The 10,182-nt window shown below is 34.9% G+C and overlaps 1 long non-coding RNA gene across 2 annotated transcripts; it reads right to left on the bottom strand.

The window, feature by feature from the left end:
* Positions 1-3,025: 3,025 nt before the first annotated feature.
* On the bottom strand, positions 3,026-9,729 carry LOC145798890 (uncharacterized). Of its 2 annotated transcripts, XR_014340717.1 has the most exons (5): positions 8,991-9,729; positions 8,438-8,537; positions 6,819-6,905; positions 4,578-6,737; positions 3,026-3,276 (listed from the first exon to the last, which is right to left on the bottom strand). It is a non-coding gene; the product is annotated as an uncharacterized LOC145798890 (long non-coding RNA). The 2 variants fall into 2 exon arrangements; XR_014340716.1 differs by lacking the exon at positions 3,026-3,276 and having other exon boundaries at positions 6,505-6,905; positions 8,991-9,717.
* Between the last annotated feature and the right edge of the window lie 453 nt (positions 9,730-10,182).

The raw sequence follows: 10,182 nt of genomic DNA, 5'->3' as shown, positions 1-10,182 counted from the left end.
GATCCTCAGCTAGTCACCTAAAAAGGAATGAACATTCCAGTTGGGGGTGTCAGAATTAGCACTCCGACGGATAAGTCAGTGTATACTCTCTTGGTTGTTGGTATCTCAAGTTAATCTTATCTGTTCTCACATACCTTTTCTTAGCTAATGCTCCTCTTATTTATAGTCATCATTGATATTGATGGTTGGGCCCACCTTCCGACTAACGAATAATTGCTTACTCGGCTATTCTGTCCTACCTATTCGTACTCGGCCCAATTTACAACTGATTCTACGGTCGATCTGATTATTCGGCCTCTATGTTCCTCCAGGATAGAGCCATATAGTACATAACTTGATTTTTTTCTTTAAACTAAATCGGCTTCCCTACATAATAATATTATTCGGCTCCCACAATTGCCCCCCAAACATCCTATTAATAACAGTTATTTGGCATGTTTGGTCTTGGATTTAGAGGGTCAAAAAATACGGCGGTTTCCTTTATTCCAAAGCAAGCATCAGAACGCCTACTCTTTTTAGGAATTATTATAATCTCTCGCCCCTTCGTACGCTTCATTCATTTAATAAGATTTGAAACCGTGTTGTCTCTTCGTTTGTATGCTTTGTTGAATACACAAGGTTTCTTGTTGCCTATTGTAGACACCCCATTTTTGACCGTCCTCAAGATTTGGACGTCACCGTTTGAACACTCGCTGATCATCTTTGTTTGTGTTCGTCTTGAATTCCCGGAGGTCTCGTCTACGTGCCTTGCCTCAGGATCTCTTGACTCGATTGTTTTGTGTTTGGTTTTGCACCAAACACTTGTGTTTTTGCTTTGGAGGGCAGGGAATGGCTTGTTGGCCATCCCCACACTCCACCGGCCATGGATTGAGGCCACCGGCTATGTTTTGTTGCCATCGGCCAAATGTTTGGCCGACCGGCACTCTAGATGGTCGACTGGCCATCTATTTTGGTCAAATAACATTTTTGACTGCCCGACCACTGTATATCTGCTTTTGCAGATATTTTTATGCCAGCTGTGCTAGTTGGCATACACTTTGCTCCCCTCCATACACGTGTATGGAGGGATCTCCCTCTTGACTAGCTTACTTGAGAAGCTTTGCAAGAGTGATCTCTATAAGAGGGAGCCTCTTCTCCCTCCATTAGGGTTAGAAAAAAAAGCTCCAGAGGTCTGGTTTTTAGGGTTAGAAGTGTGTGTCTATTCTATCTCTATACCTCCCTTCCTTGTGAGTTAAGTGTGTGTTTGTTCTTACTATTGCACACAAACACCTACCATTACACCTTTCCTTAGTTGCTGAGGCATTGGAGGGTTGATCTTGGACTTTTTGAGCTGGTTTTGATCCAAGAGAAGGTCTGGTCTTGCGATCTTGGAAGTGTTCTTCAAGGGTGAGTGTTCTTGCCCTTTATTCCCCATTTTTGCATAGCTTTTTTGACTATCTTACAACTATTTTAACACTTTGCATATAACATATAAAACTTCTATTTTTACCTGCTTAAAATAGTTGTTTAAGAGCGTTTTGAGCTTCGGGATTGTTTGACCCCTCTTAGGGCTTGTTTGGCCCCATTTTGTGCCATTTTGGTTAAGCTCCGAGACCACCTTGTTTGGGTGGTGAGGATGGTGCCTTGAGGTCCTACCAAGGAGAGGGCCACCCACTTTCCTTGTTGTCCTTGAAAAGGGCCATTTTAGCCTCATTAGTGAGCACCTTGTTTAAGTGTATGTTGGCCATGCCTTAACTATTTTTTATGACTATCTCGCCGTGATATAGCATTGTTGTGAGTTGGTTTAGGTACACCATGCTTGCTTAGCATACATGTCTTGTAATGCCATGAATTGCCTTAACATGCCTTATGCTTTGAGCCTTGTTTCTAGCATGTTTTTGGCTTAGCTTTGTGAAGCTTTCATGCTTGTTTTAGCATGCTAAAGGTCTGTTTTTGGTCATTTGGGTTGTCTATGCTTTGCTTTGTATAGCTACCATGTAACCTCTCTTGTGTGCCTTAAGCATTGACCACTCTAGCATGCCATCCTTGCATCATTTCAGTGGTTTGGAACCACTTGTCATGTCATTTCAGTCCTCATGATATGCTCGTATGCTTGCATTTGATGCCCCTTTCACGCTTTAAAAGGTTGGTGTTTCTTACTCCATGTTTGTGCCATTGTGTATGCATCTAGCACTACAACAAGTTGGGTCTTGAATGACGAAATTTTTTTGTCTCTAAAGAGCTAATTTCGTCACTATAGATATTTGTGAGGAAATATTTTCGTCACCGGTTTCGTCATTGAATGTTTGTCACTAAAAACCAACGTGACGAAAAATAATTTTGTCACCAATGAAATTACTTCAGTGACGAAATTTTTTGTCACCAATAAAACAACATTTTGTCACCAAAAATTCTCATTTTCGTCACCAAATAGTTATTCAGTACCATATTTATGACTTTAGTTGACGAATAAATTTGTCACGCATGTTGATCATTGATGAGGAAATAATTTCGTCACAATAAGATGTAAAGATGACGAAATTTTTCGTCTTCAAAAGTCATAATTTTTTGTCACCAATAAAACAAAATTTTGTCGCAAAAAATTCTCATTTTCGTCACCAAATAATTGTTCAGTACCATATTTATAACTTTAGTTGACGAATAAATTTGTCACGCATGTTGATCATTGATGAGGAAATAATTGTCACAATAAGATGTAAAGGTGACGAAATTTTTTGTCTTCAAAAGTCATACATGGGTGACGAAATATATTTCGTCATAAATATATATACACGTGACAAAATTTTTAGTCACCAAACAACAAAATAAATAAAAACTTTCATATATAAACTACAATAATTTTTTATTAGTGACGAATAATCACTTTGTCATGATAAGAAGTACAAATGACGAAAAAATTCGTCACTAAAGTTGTTCCATATTTTATATTCAATTTAAGTTATTATTTCACAAATATCTCTGCTCAGATCCCAGTAGCCTTTTAATTGTACTAAGAAATCCACTAGCTATTATACACCACTCCACACAAAAATTCACTAAACCATTATATTATAAATCAAAATGTATCCATCAAACAACTTTAATAATAATCCATTATGTATAACAAAAAAATCATCAAAGCAAATCCCAAAATGAACTAATATGGTGTCCACAAAAAAAATCAACACTCAATCTTGATTTGCAACTACAACTAAGTATCAGTTCAGGAAATAAATAAATAATTCAACACTTGATCTTGATTTGCAAATATGCTTCCAAACGTCATCAAAAACCAATCTGCAAAGAAAATAAATAAGGAAGACATTAATATATTATTAATTACATCTAAAATCATATTTAAATAATTTTATTTTATAAACCAATTTAATAGAAATGCATATAACAATCCAAAACTTCAAAGAGTTGAAGTAATCCTTAATGATAAGCAACACAGATAACAGAAAATGACAAAAGATTGCAAGAATACCATGTATCACTAGCACTAATGCCAACAAGAACCAAAGAGAATCACATGACGTGTTCACAACCTAATCAATCCATAGTTCTCTGTGCAGTGCATTAACCACAATGTGGAGACCGTTCTAGACCTATCTGGTATGACAATCTTCATTACATAAAGATCATAATCGAAAAGAATTTAAGTTCAATTATCATATTATATAATTAGTAGTCTCTACTTCAGAGGTTCTGACACACATTATTGCTCATTTTTTTCTTTTATAGATGATATGCCAAGATTAGTTCAAGGTGACTCTACAAGAGTTGTTCAAATTTTTGCAAACCTAATTAGCAATTCTATCAAGTTTACTACGTGTAAGTGCAACTGTCATACTGCCTGATTTGCAAGCTCAATGTTTTTGTGTTTCGATAAATCAATTTGCAATGCAGCTTAAACAGTGAATGAAACTAAGAGACAAAAGGGAAAAAAAAAGGTCCAAGTAATTTTTTTTATCAAAGTTAACATACAGATAAGAATAGAAAAGAGGAATACATAAGCAAAAGTGCTCTTTCAATTAACTGCCTATAAGTCTATCTCAATGCCAAAAAAACTAGATTCCTCTAATGATCTCCAACAAAGTTTTGAATTGATATGGGTTTTTCTAATACATATTTGCTTCTTATTTTCTACGAGGCTTCTCATCACCATTCTGTTTCCTATACCTAATTCATTTTTATCAAAATTTTATGATTTTATTTCTATGTAAGAGGCATAACTGATTTTATAATTTGACATCTGGATGACAGCTTAAAAGAATGTACCCCAATCAACAGTTCATAATTAGGGCATTCAGGCTAATGAAAGACTCATAAAGCCGAAGGTTTTGATGTTGGAATCTCTCAGATCATTACTTCATTACACATTGCTAAATTCCAAGTAACATAATCTAGTTTGTCAATGATTAATATTTTGAATCATCCAAACTTCATTAAAGAAGGATTGTAACACAATTTAAAGCATCAAAAAAAAAAAGAAAAAAAAAAAAGAAAAAGCACAAGTTCATTCATTTACAAGAGAATTAATTTTCTTTAGAAAGTAAAGGTAAAACCAGCAGGATTTAATTTTCCAAGTGGCTTACAGCTGGCTACATTGTTCTGCGAGGATGGTGTGAGAATCCAAACACTTTTAGCAACGGCAGGAAGTTTCATCTCAATCCAAAGGAATCATGGAGTACACATAAAACAATTTTGAAGCAATATGTAAACCACACAAAGAGATCCTGCAAAAAAGATAACAAAGTGATTCTTTGGTTTGAAGTTGATGACACTGGCTGTGGTATGTACCTCAGAGCTATGTAATGGACTCTTAACTACCTACAACATAATACATTCAATTTCAAAAAAAAAAAAAAAAATTCTTGATTGACCTCTCTCCTTTATTTTCTTATTGTAGGAATCGATCCAAGCAAATGGGAGTCTGTTTTTGAAAGCTTTGAGCAAGCTGATCCCTCAACAACTCGCACGTAAGCAGATTTCCAAGCTGTACATCCTCCACTGGTTAAATTTATTAATAAGAATCCATTATTGAGTAAATGTGAAGTCTATTGTGCTGTTACAATTATTGTTTATATGCTATAATAAACTCTATAATGAATTTCTTGAACTCTTTTTCCATTTTCAGGCATGGTGGCACTGGCCTTGGCCTATGCATTGTGTGAACCTTGGTGAGTAAAAGCATTTTCCCTGGTATAAAATTTTTTTGTCACGAAAACCGAAACACTAGAACTAGAGCAAAACAAAATCTCAATCAGGTTGACACATGTGACATTTGGGTTGACTCATAATTCATCTTATTTGAAATGTAACTAAAAAATGTCACTTATTATTTTCTGTATTTTGCACACCACCTCTTTGTGGATCTCCTTATTCTATCTTACAATGTGAGGTGCTAACAGGTGAACAAGATGGGTGGAGAAATCAAAGTGGTAAAGAAGAATGGCCCGGGCACTCTAATGCGATTATACTTGCTTCTCGGTACATCAGCAGATACTGCAGGAAAGCATTGTCAACTAAAATTTACTGAACATAGCTTGATGGTAAGTTACTTCATTCTGACATGTAAATATTTTTTACCAAGAACCCTTGATCTCCTAGTGAGGTGCAAAGATTCTAGCCAACGAAAATAAGGGAAATTATTGATAACATGTAATCTAGTACACAGAGTCCAAAATTGTTTTCTGCAATACTTTTGCTGCAAACAGTTCTTGGATCTAGACAATGAAATCTAAAGATCACAAGATTTATGTAGTACTCTCTTCGCTTTTCCCTCTTTACCTTCCTCCCTCTGCGTAGAATACATGGCCATGAATAGGTAGGACAAACTTCATACTGGAGTCTAAAAGCTGATATGAAATTCAGCTGAAATAATTTTTTATTCAAACTCATGTGTGAAAGATTTTGACAGCAATGATTGATATGTTCAAAATTGGAATGCAGGTCCTACTTGCACTGAATGGTAAAATGGGTAGATTGAAAATGTCTCAGTGGTTACAGAAAAACGAAGTGCTTACCTGGGAAGCATCTTAATGGAATGAGCTGACTCAAATTCTTCAGGAACGCTTTAAAGCCAAAAGTAATGCACAATGTTCACCTACAGAATGCTCAAAAGCCGAATCATTAAATAAGCAAGAAGTGAAGGATTCAGTGTTCATCATAGTTGTTGACATAGGCCTACTTGACTTGAACACGGATATATGGAAGGAACAGTTAAATTTCCTTGATAAATACTGCGGGAAAGCAAAGTTTGCATGGATACTAAACCATGACACCTCCAACACCATTAAGATGGAGCTTCGTAGTAAAGGGCATCTATTGATGGTTAATAGACCACTATACAAGGAAAAAATGATTCAAATTTTGGAAGCTGCAATAAAGGAGAGAAATCTTGAGCTGCAAAAGAAAACTAATGCCTTCAAATCTATGACAGCAGAAGGTGATTTGCATGAATGTCTCGAATTAGATCCCATTCAGTATGATGCAGCCAGTTCTGATGATTCTGATAAGTCCGAAATGGGAAGTTCTAAGTCAGAAAACTAATGCTTTCAATCGTCCTCTGTTGGTCAAATATAAAACTACTCTTCAGTATATCATTTAAAACAACTACAAGAAGATAAAAATAACTCTGTATTCGTATAAATTAATTGAGGTATTAATTAAATAAAAGAAAAGAGATGTACATTCTGCTAGCTGCGATTGCCGCTGATAAACATTGGAACAAAACTAATAACAAAGCGGAGCTCCTGCAGCACTGACAACTATGGTAGAATTTGTGCAAAAAGTTGACCTTAAGTAAATTGAATTTCAAGTTTCATAAGCAGTACCTTATGTGGAAGATTGGAGTAAAGTAAAACAAATGAGAAAATTGGAAGAATGTAGAAAAAAACCCTCCTATCAAGAAAAACCCCAATCTGCAACAAATATGTTACATCAAGTTAGAAAGGAGGAAATGTACTTTAACTCAAGTTGGACAATTTCAAAGAGATCCAAATTCTAAGCAACATGTATGCTGTATAGAGTTTTAACCAGATGTCACTACATCAAAAGATCTGCAAATTATTATTACACTAAAACATGAATAGTTTAAGAAAAAGAAAAGCCTCGCTAGCTATTTATGCAAACAAAAACCAACTCAGAGAAGCATTTAACATTAAAGATTTTTAAATAAGTTCTTATGCTTATAAAACATGTAATATGATTAGCAGGCGAAATGACCATCAATACTTTACTGAGCTCGAAAGAAAAAACATTTCTCGGGGCCACTTTTCTAGTAAGATATAATACCCACTACACTGCACTCCAGAGTTGTTAACCATGACAATAGAGAAGAATCTGAAAAATGTAGACATCCAATCTAAGAAGCAAGCATATCTCATCACACTGTGACTGAACAACTAGCACATACACAAGAATGAGATGCCTAGCAAGGCAAGAAACAGCTTTTTAAATCAATTTCTAGACTCACCAAAAAGAGAGGATATGAAGCAAGCAACGAGCGGGAAAGTGCTGAAGTGAAGTACCAATAAAATGGGATGTGTCTAGGGAGTAAATATTGAGGAACAAATAAAATATGAATTTTGACTAGAGTTTTGAGGAATTTATGACATAAAAAGTATAATAGAAATCTGCACCATTCAAGAATCAAAAGATCAAATAGATTAAGAAATAAAATATAGAGGTGCATATTACAACAAGATCAAACCCAAGCCAAACACCACAAATAAAAACAACCAACGGCTATCAGCAGCCACACCCAGAAACAGAGTATCACAGCCATCTACAATACTTGTGTTTACTCTTTGCTGTTGAAAATGAATAAATAAATAAACGATAATGACTAGTGCTGTTTACTCCATCTAATAGAATTATAATTTCGCCCATGTACTAATTAAAAGTAAAAACTAATTAATGCCTAAGATAAAAACTTGCTTATAGATGACATTTTATCTTTAAAAATCTTTATTGATGAGCATTTCATCTTTAAAAACAAATAAAGATTAGCATTTCATGCAAAGGTTTTGAAGGGTTGGGTTTTTTTTGGAGCAAGTTTGTTTCTGCCTAGAAAAATTATTTATAAAAAGAAAATTTGATAGCTCTGTCAGCAAAATTGGTGAATATGGATGTTTTTTATGTTGAAATAATTTCCAGTGAAACCATCAAACCATCTTCACCAACACCTTCCCACCTAAAAACATTGGTTCTCCTATAGCTTCATCCGACTCCCGAAATAACTTTTTTTTAAATGTCAATTTGCAGTGCAAGATTTCTCCTTTACTTCGGTCCTTTGCTGCCTTAAATTCAGCTAGCAGATCCCCAATGTATTTGTTATCATCCAACCCAATATACTCCTCTATATGACATCAAAATGCATATTATTATGAAAACAAAAGCAAATATATATATATATATATATATATTTTAGGAACTCAGGTAAAACAAATACCATTTCCAATTTCAGGTGATTTAGAACCAGCAACAACCTTCCGACACTCAAACAGACTGAAGCTAGAATATGCCGACAATTTAATAATCCCTGCAAGCTCCTGAAGTAGTAATGCTGTTAAACAATACTCATAAACCACAAGAAAAAATCAATAAAGAACAAAAAGAAGATGCATACTGAAATGTTATAGAAGAGAACAAGAACACAGTAACTATCTACCATTTGAACCCAAAAAGTGTCAATTTTTATAAGTAAATCCATAACTGTTCAAAGCCAAGCACATATGGTTCAAATATCTCAAATGTCAAATCAAAATTTTAGAACACAGGGGGACCAATAACGACATGTATACAGTCAGTGGACTACCACATAACAAATATAGCAACCAAGGAGGCCATTAAAATTACAAAAGCATGTAATACAAACAATATGTATTTTAACAAGCCAAACTTATACAAAATAATCTAAAACTAACACTGTAAAAGGAAATAACTAATCAGACATAATAAACTCAAATTTTGTATGGGTAGAAGGAATATCTGAAATAACTTACTTCCTACTATCATTTAGACGACTACTAGATCAAATGCATCACATGCAGAGAATGCAGCAACTGGTGGTGACGCCCTTGAGCTTCTTGAAACGAGCAATGATCTTGTCGAAATGTAGAGTCTCTTGACGCCCAGCTCCTTTCACAACATACATCTTTGAAAAGCTCCCAAACTAGATAGATAGTAAAGAATTTTCAGAGAGGACTTTCGTCGAACAGGTTTGGTGCACAATGTGGCTGATACAACCAAATCAATCAACAATCAGATACCCAATTACACACATATACAGACTTTGAATTTCAATTTCCGCCATTAGCGTTTGGAAATCGAACAATCAGATACCTAATTACACACACACACATATAGAAATCACTGAAGCTTTATATATATATATATATATAACTTTGAACATAGATTATGAACCAACAAAAATCGAACACAGATTTGGCCCCCATCGTTCATCTCGGTGGTTGTAGCAGCGGAGGAAGAGCCCTCACATCTCAGATCTACCATAAATCCAACAGATTTGAAGCCTTCATATCTCATATCGTCGTCGTCCGAGAATGGCACGAAGATGGTGAAGACGGTGGTGGTGTGCGGTGGATGTGAGGGTGAAGACGGTGGCGGCCATGGAAGAGGAGTAAAGGGCAGGGAGACCGTCGTCGATCTGGTGTTTGGAGTTCTCGATACCCAAGGAGTTGGAGATTATTGGTGAAAAGCCCCAAAATTTGAGTTTATACAAAATTTGAGTTTATAACTAATCAGGCATAATAAACTTATACAAAATTTGAGTTTATACAAAATTTGAGTTTATAACTAATCAGGCATAATAAACTTATACAAAATTCTCACCAAAACTTTCAAAATTTTGACAATTTTGACATCATAAAAAAAAGTTAGTGGGAAAAATTTAGGTGACGAAACTTATTTTTTTTCTCACCTAAAGTAAATATTTATTGACAGAAATAAATTTCGTCACCTATTATTTTATTTTTTTTATTATACGTGACAAAATTTATAATTCCTCATGGATTATTCTTATTTAGTGACGAAATTTGTTTTCTTCACTAATTTTTGTCACCATACCAAAACAGAGAATAAGAGAAAGAGACACCAAAAAAAGAGCAAAGAGAAATCATGTACCAAATCATCAAGCGAAGAAGATGTGGCGGTTACCGGCAAAGCTGCTACTGG

This window comes from Camellia sinensis, chromosome 9 (genome assembly GCF_055761805.1).
Source record: "Camellia sinensis isolate YWXY chromosome 9, ASM5576180v1, whole genome shotgun sequence".
NCBI classification, from domain to species: Eukaryota; Viridiplantae; Streptophyta; class Magnoliopsida; order Ericales; family Theaceae; genus Camellia; species Camellia sinensis.
This window is presented reverse-complemented; position numbering and strand designations above follow the sequence as displayed.